Source organism: Schistocerca cancellata, chromosome 3 (genome assembly GCF_023864275.1).
Source record: "Schistocerca cancellata isolate TAMUIC-IGC-003103 chromosome 3, iqSchCanc2.1, whole genome shotgun sequence".
Lineage (NCBI taxonomy): Eukaryota > Metazoa > Arthropoda > Insecta > Orthoptera > Acrididae > Schistocerca > Schistocerca cancellata.
In genome coordinates, this window is record NC_064628.1 from 425,413,829 (window position 1) to 425,424,767 (window position 10,939).

At 40.8% G+C, this 10,939-nt stretch overlaps 1 pseudogene; it reads left to right on the plus strand.

The window, feature by feature from the left end:
- The first annotated feature begins 1,862 nt into the window (after positions 1-1,862).
- LOC126177572 (5S ribosomal RNA) lies at positions 1,863-1,980 on the plus strand (annotated as a pseudogene).
- The last annotated feature ends 8,959 nt before the right edge of the window (positions 1,981-10,939 follow it).

Sequence of the window (10,939 nt, forward strand, 5' to 3'; positions counted from 1 at the left end):
ATAACATATAGCTCATTATTAAGATGGAAAATTGTTACAGTGGTGATAAACTGTAAATAAATGATTTAAACGTAACATTTTCTTACAACATGCACTAAAAATGAACGATATTTCTTCACATAACATTCATGGCGGAGAACACTACATAAAAGCAAATTCAATGTGATTTCAAATTGTCGCAGGTGGGTCACTAAATATCCTGATTTGTATCAGGCTTATTTCGATACATTGGTAAGACATGGCAAAAGAATTGATTATTTACTAGTGACAGCAGCTTAATTTTATTGTTTATCTAGTGGAGACTGATATCACGAACGCTTAACAGAACTAGATCTGAAAATCTTCTAACGAAGTTCTTCCAACATCAAAAGCCGTGTACATCTGACGACTGTACCTGTGCCGTCAAGCTCTTTGGGATCATCAGATGAACAAGTTCCTTGTCCTCAGGTTCGATGCTCTTTACGGTTCTTTCACAATGACAGCCCTAATAGTTTAACAATGAGTTACAGGTTTTTCTTCCTCAATCGGAAAGAAAAAGTTTTTGAACTATCTTTTGACCTGTTCAGACGTTTGTTTATCATGTTTCGATACTGTCACAAGGACGTTTCGTGCCTCATAAAGAGATTGCCGAATTCTCAGTCTTCTTACCTGACCATTAGCATCTTTTAAAGCTATGAAACGGCAAGTGGTCACTGTGAAAAAAGAAACACGTTTTGACTATCATATCCGAGGACAAGAAACTTGTTTATCTGGCGATCCCAAAAGATTCGAAGACACAGATACAGACGTGGTACAGTATAAGTAAAATAAACTAACTATGAATGTTTAGGTATTCCAATTATGTTGATAATAGCTTCAATGACGATAATACTCTGACAGCACATGTTGTACAACTTTTTTTCCAAACATGGTATTCATTACTCATGGATGTACGTAGCATGAAAGCTTCTTTAATTTATATTGTAGAAAAATTAATTAGTGGGGATGGGGTATTTAGCAAAATTTTTGATTCTTACAAAATTCGATTATACAGTTTCCAAGAACGTTAATTACTTACCAGTTTTCATATGAGAAACTTTTAAATACAGGTTGTATCAAAAAAGATGGCTGGAACTTAAACGGCGAAACGTACACGATAGTATAAGCACAAATGTCAAGTAAAAATGGGCTCTAAAACGCATACCGTAAGAGCTATAAGATATTCTTGATTTTAAATATTGTGAAACAAGTCTCTTCTATTGCAAGCTCTTTGCTTTCCATATGTTAGGAAGTGGTAATACGGATCAAAACAAGAAAAAAATGTCCGTTAACCATGTGCTCCAAAATTCATACCTCAGAAGTTATGACCACTTGTTCATTGGAAGAGTTGTGTTCCAAAGTACCGAAGATGAACAAGTGGTCATAGCTGTTAAGGTATGCATTTTAGAGCTCATGATTACTGGACATTTTTTTCTTGTTTTGGTCAGTACTACCTCTTCCTAACATATGGAAAGCAAAGATCTCGCAATGGAAGAGATTTGTTTTACAATATTGCTAATCAAGAATATCTCATAGCTCACTTTAGCCGTGTAAGTTTGCGTCATCCTTTTCGATACACCACAAAGCTGTTTCTAAAGTCGAGTAGTTCAGCCGGTAGCGGAAGCACCTACACATGAGCCTTTATGAACGCCGGGAACCCCTAAGCGTAAAAATAGCCTGGCGTCAGATCGTGTGTGACCGTGAAGGTCATGCGAAACAATCTCTCATCCCGCACTTTGTGGCCAGTCCAGCCGTCGGGTGTCGGGTACAACGTCATTTAAGCAATCGCGTGCTGAGTAGGGAACATTACCAAAGTGTCAATACACGATATATATATAGTGTACTGCAACGGCCTTGCCACAGTGGATACACCGGTTCCCGTAAGATCACCGAAGTTAAGCGCTGTCGGGCATGGTCGGCACTTGGATGGGTGACCATCCCGGTCGCCATGCACTGTTGCCATTTTTCGGGGTGCACTCAGCCTCGTGATGCCAACTGAGGAGCTACTCGACCGAATATTAATGGTTTCGGTCAATAATACCATCATAACGAACGGGAGAGCGGTGTGCTGACCAAATGGTTCAAATGGCTCTGAGCACTATGGGACTTAACTGCTGTGGTCATCAGTCCACTAGAACTTAGAACTACTTAAACCTAACTAACCTAAGGACATCACAAACATCCACGCCCGAGGCAGGATTCGAACCTGCGACCGTAGCGGTCGCGCGGTTCCAGACTGTAGCGCCTAGAACAGCTCGGCCACCCCGCGGCTGGAATGGCCGCAAAGGGCAGCATAACCTTCATGTTCACACACGATCTGACCTTTAGGGGTTCCCGGGGTTCATAAAGGCTCATGTGTAGGTTCTTCCTGTGCCGGCTGATCTACTCGATTTTAGGGACAGCTTTGTGGCAACAGTTACCCCCGACACTGATCAAGATTTTGGAAGAATTCACCTCTCGAATCGATGTATACCGTCTGACCACTGAAAGTGACAGTTATAACACGATCGGAAAAGGTATACATGAGTTTCAAAACTGGTAACGCTAATTGAAGACAATATACCCTATTTACCTGTAATATATAAAACAGGATAAGTGGATGGCCAACTATTATTCAACGCTTAAACATACGGCAGGTGGCCAATTTCCTTACCAGCAGTTCTGTTGCATATTTCCGTATTGGTCACTTACGTGTCCTATGGACACATTTCAATTACTACCCTTATCGTGGTTCTTTTCTTTCTATGTTCATTTCAGCATGTCATATTTTTTCCCTCGGAAAGATTTTCATATGTTTTTTATCTCTGGGTTGGAATACTTTTTCTTACAATACGGTCCTTGTTTAAAATCCCTCTGCTCTTTTATATTACTTATTTTAAATTTCTTTTTAGTTGCTCACATGCACTTAGAATATCTTTTTTGTTTTTGGTTTGGTGCGGTTCGTCACTGCTTCGTTATTTCCAGGCTGCTGTGTTTCTTGTTGAAGATACAATTTTCTCTGTTGCTTATTTCACTAATACTTGTTGTATGACGTATATTTCAGTGATAAGTATCCTCTTCGATGGCGTTATTCAACAGTCACAGCAGCGCTATTATTTACTATTTTGCAGCTCTACATAAGTACTTTTCATTGTTAATATTAATTCCACATACTCTTTCCATTTTGAAGAGAATTTTTCCAACTCTTTCATAGTTTCTGTCCTAGATGCTTGATCTTGTTTTCTACCTCATGTCTGACTAATGTGTGTTGCAACAACTTCTGGTTCGTTTACGTAAGAATGAATTTACTGATGGTAAAATTTTTAGAGTTGCGGCTTGTGGGATAAGCACTTCAGAATGTCCATTTCCGTACATATCGATCCGCCTATTAGGATATTCTTCTGGAGTCTTGTTGTCTCATAGGTGGCTTAAAAATGCCGAAAAAGGGGCTGTTTACCAGCGCTTTTCTGGAGAATTGTGGTTACTAAGTAAAACTGTTGTGGCCATAAAGGGCATGCCGTTATCATTGTGAATGTGCCGATAGCCAATCGTGAAAGACAACAGCCATTTTATGAAAATAACATTACTATCGTGCTGTCGAGATCGTTTCTTAACTGTTGTTTACGTTCGTGGCATGCATTGGCTGCGTGCTACCTTCCGTAAATGCGGAAGCCACGAAGCCGGAAGTCTGAGTAATTTATTTGATCATTTGTGCGTTTGGAATCTGTCAAAACAAAATAGCCTAAACTGTCAGCACAACATCACATACCTTTTGAAATACCCTGGGACAATGTGATGAACATATGACTACCCCAAACCTGACTGCAGGCGCTCCACTCGAGGTTCACCATGGCAACTGCAACCGACGCCCCTGAATAGCAGGCAGCCCACACGGCTTCCCTGCTCGCCGGGAAGGCACGCGGTAACGAATGGCGGCGTATCGAGAGGACCACTCAGCGGGGCTTTTGCCTCCCACGTGATGGATAGCTGCGCCTTATAAATGCAAATTATGAAATCAGTACGGGAGGTGCAGCTGGAGGGAGAGCACTCGAGAGGGGGTGCGGCAACAGGAAAGACGAACGGCGTGAATCTGTCAGAATATCCGAGCGCGGAAGATAGCAGCGAAAAGGAATCTGTGAAGACGAACCAATACGTCGCTGCACGGTGTCGCTGTCACAGCCATAAATTGCCTACACTTTGCACACATATAGGTTTATAACAAGCATTTTTTTACATGACGGAACACGACGATCAGCCCTTTTGTCAGATACATACAAATGCAGAAACAGGCTATTATACGCAATCTCTCTAAGAAAATAGATCGAATCATCTTCTGAATTTATCCTTCCGATCGTAATACTAGCACAGCGGTAACCTAAATTGCCTCTTGTCGACTTCAGTGATCTCCACGGTTGACATTACAAGTACAGTACGAATTCTGGAACCATTCTTCGGTATAGAACAGTGTTGTATCTCAGTACACTTTTTAATTCTGTGGATCTAACTACCTTTATAAGAGAAGCTCAACATATTTTCTTATTCTATTTCAAAATGATGACATGCGCTTTTAATGTACTGCAGCCTTCCTCTAAACTTACGTAAATTTACCCAGAATATTATGGGTATTCGAAATGCGAAAACATATTCGAAAGCGTTTCTCCTGAATTTCAAACACGTAGCAATGGAGCAAATCTTGCCAATACTGTATTTGTTCGTTTCTTACATTATTACCGTACTACACACCAATCATCAGTAGGTGAAATCAAATTACGCAGAAGTTCTATCAGACATCAGTTACTAGTTATACATTGTGAAATAGAAGCTACCGGAAACTGACAAAAATTTCATTTTCAAGACAGGTAAAATTGTTAACGAATTAAAGAAACTCAGTTCATTTGTAGATGTCAAATGTTGCACGGTGAAAAATCTTTCCTGTTTCGAGGTACAAGATTGTGCGCAACCAACGAAGTATGGGTTCACTGTCTATGAGGTACATAATTCGCACTAAATATCTATAGCATTTTACTCACCTAAAATTATGAACCTGAAGAATAAACATTATACTCCAAATAGCTTTAAAATGTTGTACAGCACTTAAATGTGTAGAACGTGCAACATCTACTAATGTTAAACAAAATAAAACGTCATGTCTAATAGTACAGACCAGTACAACACCGCAGAAACGGATGATGTCGGTCTCCGGTGCGCAGTCCTCAATGCGATTCTAAAATCAGATTGAAATCCTAACCAAAAATCATAAAGTGTTCTTAGGTAAACTATCCTCTCTTTAGAACACACTCCCCTACGTATTTTCTATACACCCCCAACACGATAATCGAATACAATTTTAAACGTCAGGAAACAGTTTCTGGGGGAATGTATTGTTAGTGCCGGAAGTGAAAGGTGGTAGGCAAACAGTTTAGACAAGCGGAGAAAAGACATTCATGGCCCAACCCTGAAGCGAAGGAACGGTCTTTTGATAAAACTGTGCAGCGAATACAACGGTTGACAACAGAAAGTAGGTTAAAGTCAGTGTAGGTTCCAGTTGTTTTGCAGAGATGAATGGTTTTGCACAGAGTGGATTAAAGTGGAGAGCTGCATAAAATCTGTCTTCAGACTAAAACCACAACAACAAAGCCTAGATAAACACAATCTGTATGGGGCTAGGCTTTTGCAGCCGGAGTCTTGTTTCAGTAAACATTTTGTAGGCGTACGGCGGCGTCATATGTAGCTACACTATTAACATTGTGAGTGCTGTGGCATGCAGCGGTAATCACAGTAACGCCATGATACTTCTGTAATTTGTCTGTTTCAATAGTTACTCATCTACATCAGAAGTAGACACTAAAATAATTTCCACAAAACGTGGCTACGGTTCCCTTAACTCTACCTCGATGATCTATTGTACTCACCTTAACTTTTCAAGTTATAAAACACTACTTTCTTGTTCTGTATATTCCATCTTCATTTATTTGTTTTATTTGTTATGTGAGTCATGTATATGATGAAAGTAAGTTATGCGTTACAATAGTAGAGTAAGCTGTAGTAATGTGACGTTTCTAAGTGTAAAACTGACCTGCTGCCACTGTTCTTTTCCCGGATGGCTAAAACTACTTACCGCAGTAAAACATTTTGCACCTGCTTTGGAAATTTTAAGGTGGTCGCTGCAAACAAGCTCCACTCAGTCTTCGGTAGCTTCACAATTCAGTCAGCCACTGTGCGAAAAATGGTGTAGCAATACATGCCAATTACAATCGGGCAGTAGTAGCGACGGAGACACAAGCAACAACAGTGAAGTAACCGCTTTTGTGACATTTACGAGTTCTTAACCAGGAGAGAATTTTATAATATCATCTGTGTGCTTTAAAAACTTAGTTTCTTGAATTTATGCGTGTAAATTTAATATCTAAAAGCCACAGTTCTCGCGTTTTCGTTTGAATCGGAAAAAAGTAAGACGATTTTGTAACATACTACAAGTAGCTAATGAGGAGCGAATTATCTAGTTTCACCTGAGTGCTTCTGTAGTTTGGTTTTTGAATATCTGCGTATTATTAGACACAGACCCTGCGTTTTCGTCAGGGTGTACAGTAGATTTCCGTAGCGCGAGTCGATAGTTCGTTTATCTGCATAGTTTAGTTTTCCACGGTCTTTAGTATGGACAGGGACTGCGATTGTAGTATGCGGATGCGAGCCGAGTTGGTGACATTACGCTCTCAGCTTCAGGCTGCGAAGGCTTCGGTTACACATCTTGAGGCTTCTAACTGCCAACGTCGTGTTGTGCCGACTCCACTGTAGCATGAATGGATTTTTAAGTTTGTTTTATATGCCCGACTTCTAATTTCACCACACAAGTCTCCAGGGTTGAGCAGTTACTGCCGGATGACGAAACGCAAAACAGTTTGTTAAAGCGGGGTTCACCGTTATTAGTTATGTTTTTAGATTTAATTTTATTACTCGTACTGAGACTCAACATTCCTTTGTTTAACAACGCGTCCTCAAAATAAATATGAAATGCTAATGTCTTTGCAATACATAATGTCGACTATTAAGTTAAAGTTCGTACCTATTTTGCCATTTTAGAGAAGAGAAACCTTAACCGCTTCTGCTTCTATAGCCTCAGTATCAAATGTTCACTAATTTCAATTTACTTCCTATCTCAGTTCAGTATGTAACACAAATTATATATCAATGTCATTTCAGAGATATTACGTTGGTTCCACACTAACGGAATAACACGTAATTGTCATTTAGCATCACTTTTATTAATAATCCTTTTTCTTATGACTAAAATGTTAATGAATGATCACTATCTAGGAGGAAAGAGGGATTGACCCTAAACATGAGATAATAGCTTTTAATGAGCCCGCAGTCGTTAATTAAATAAAAAGCCATGTTCAAGGATGATATGCGAACAACTTTAGTTACGTCCGTTTTCACGTATCTGTCGAAACTAATCCTGTCGCCCTCAATTCAAATTAACACTGACGTTAACCCCTTTTGTCAGAACATCGAATCGTAACTATTATGTGAAAGTTTATTGTAGACCCCGAATTAATTCCTTTCAGATACGGGCACGACCGAACAGCAGAATTGAACACAAACGACTTGTTTTAACAACCGAACAACGCAATGACGTTACATTACGACAATGTCCGCCCAATGAACATCTCTTTGACTTTATCTTTTCTACTCTGCTTAGTTAAATTATTCCCAATTACAATTTATTCAGCTATTTAACGAAAACATCTAACAAAAAATAAAATAAATGTATCCCAACGTAAAAAATCCGTTATAGGCTGCAATGAACGGCCACCACTGTTGTGGGCCGGCGTGAGGATCCCACGGTCGACGAGCACATCTGAGTCCTCTGATCGGTCCTCACCGGTGGCCAACCCAGTTACTGCTCGCACCGAGGTTGACTCCTCACCTGTAGTCGAGTAGGAGGTCGCCCCGGGGCGAAACAGGAGGCGAAAGAATTCCCAGGCGGCCGCACATAAGGCCTCCTCGGTTTGTCTGACAAACAGGTGCTGTCTGCGGCTGACACTGTCGCTGAGCCAGACGCTGTCACCTGTCCTGTTTCAGAGGTAACCACTCAGCCTGCAAGATCTGGACAATCACAGAGGGTGGGATTATTGGTAGTTGGTATCTCCAATGTTAGGCGCTTTACGGGGCCCCTTAGGCACAAGGGCCGGCCGGTGTGGCCGAGCGGTTCTAGGCGCTTCAGTCTGGAACCGCGCAACCGCTACAGTCGCAAGTTCGAATCCTGCCGCGGGCATGGACGTGTAATGTCCTTAGTTTAGTTAGGTTTAAGTAGTTCTAAGTTATAGGGGACTGATGACCCCAGATGTTAGGTCCTATGGTGCTCAGAGCCAATTTGGGAAAAGGCTGCCAAGAGGGGAAAGAAAACCAATGTGCATTCCGTGTGCATACCAGGTGGAGTCATTCCAGGTCCTCCCGGATGCCATGAAGAGCACAGGATGCAGCCAACTACAAGTGGTTGCTCACGTTTGTAACAATGATGTGTCACTTTGCATCAGAAGAGATTCTCTCTGGTTTCGAGCGGCTAAGAGACGTGGTAAAGGCTGCCAATCTTGCTTGCAAGATCAAAGAGCTGACCAGTTACAGCATAGTCGATAGGACTGATTGCGGACCGCTGGTAGAGAACCGACTGGAGGGTCTGAATCACAGGCTCAGACGGTTATACTACCGTGTAGGATGCAGATTCCTCGTCTTGCGCCAGAGGATTATTGTGTTTCGGGTTCCGCTGAATAGGTGAGGTGTCCACTAAACGCAGGAGCCGGCTACACGGATAGCAGTGGCTGTGTGGCGTGGACTGGGTGGTTTTTTAGGTCAGAGGGTCTCGGGAAAACACAAGAAGGTCATCAGTCACGAAAGGTGCAGGCCGAACACAGGAAGAACGTAGATACAGGAACCATTGGTATAACAGTTGTAAATTGTCGTAGATATGTTGGGGAAGTACCAGAGCTCCAAGCGCTAATAGAAAGTACTGATGTTCAAATCGTTATAAGCATTGAAAGCTGGTTAAAGCCGGATATAAGCTCAGCCGAAATTTTTACGAAGAACCTGTCTTCCGAAAGGATAGGCTAAACACGCTTTCGGTGACGTATTTGTTACTATTTGTAGTAGTCTAACTTGTTGCGAAATTGAAGTTGATACTTCTTCTGAGTTAGTATGGATAGAGATCATTATTGGGCACCGGAATAAAACAATAAATGGATCCTTTTACCGACCTTCTAATTCATGATACAGTTGCTGAAAGGTTCAAAGAAAACTTGAGTCTGATTTCAAACACGTACCCCAATAATAACATTACAGTTGGTGATGACTTTAATTTAGCATCGATATGTTGGCGAAAACACATGTTTAATTCTGGAGGTACGCGTAAAATATCATCCGAAAGTGTGCTAAACGCATTCTTTGAAAATTATTTCGGACAGTTAGTTCATGAGCCCATGCGAATAGTAAATGGTTGTGAAAACACACTAGACCTCTCAGCAAGGAATAATCCAGAGTTAATAAAGAGCATAAAACCCGATACAGGGATTAGTGAACACACGGTTGTCGTAGCAAGATTGAATATGGTAATTCCCAAATCCCCCAAAAATAAACGAAAAGTATACCTATTCAAAAAAGCAGATAGAAACTTACTTGACGCCTTCCTGAGAGACAATCCCCACTCATTCCAAATTAATGCTATAAGTGTACACAATATGTGGCTTGAATTCGAAGAAATAGTGTCGGCAGCAATTGAGAGATTTCTACCAAATAAATTAACAAACGACGGAGCTGATAATCCTTGCTACTCAAAACGGGTTAGAGCACTCTTGCACAAGCAACGAAATAAACATGCCAAATTGAAACAGACGCAAAATCCTCAAGATTGGCGATCTTTTACGGAAGCTCGAAATTTAGTGCGGACTTCAATGCGAGATGCTTATAATAGTTTCCACAAAGAAACTTTGTTTCGAAACCTGGCAGATAATTCAAAGAGATTCTCGTCGTATGTGAAGTATGTTAGAGGTAAGACACAATCAATGCTTTCTCTCCGTGACAACAATGAAGATACTATCGAAGACAGTGCTGCCAAAGCAGAGTTACTAAACACAGCTTTTCAAAATGCCTTCACAAAAGTAGATGAAGTAAATATTCCATAGTTCGAAATGAGAACAGCTGCCAACATGAGTAACGTAGAAGGTATCCTCGGAGTAGCGAAGCAACTTAAATCGCTTAATAAAAGCAAGTCTTCTGGTTCAGACTGTATACCAATTAGTTTCCTTTCGGAGTATGCTGATGCATTAGCTCCATACTTAACTATAATTTGCAACCCTTCGCTTGACGAAGGATTCGTACCCAAAGACTGGAAAGTTGCACACGTCACACTAATATTCAAGAAAAGTACAGGAGTAATCCACTTAATTAAAGGCCCATGTCGTTAACGTCGATATGCAATAGGATTTTAGAACATATGTTTTGTTCGAAAATTATGAATTACCTCAAAGAGAAGTGTCTATTGACACACAGTCAACATGGGTTTAGAAAACACCGTTCTTGTGAAACACAACTAGCTATTTATTCACATGAAGTGTTGAGTGCAACTGAAAAGGAATTTCAGATCGAGTCGGTATTTCTGGATTTCCGGAAGGCTTTTGACACTGTACCACACGAGCGGCTTATAGTGAAATTGCGTGCTTGTGGAATATCATCTCGGTTATGTGACTGGATTTGTGATTTCCTGTCAGAGAGGTCACAGTTCGTAGTAATTAACAGAAAGTCATCGAGTAAAACAAAAGTGATTTCTGGCATTCCCCATGGTAGTGTTATAGGGCCTCTGCTTTCCCTTATCAATATAAACGATTTGAGAGAAAATCTGAGCTGCAGTCATAGGTTGTTTGCAGATGACGCTGTCGTTTATCGATTAATA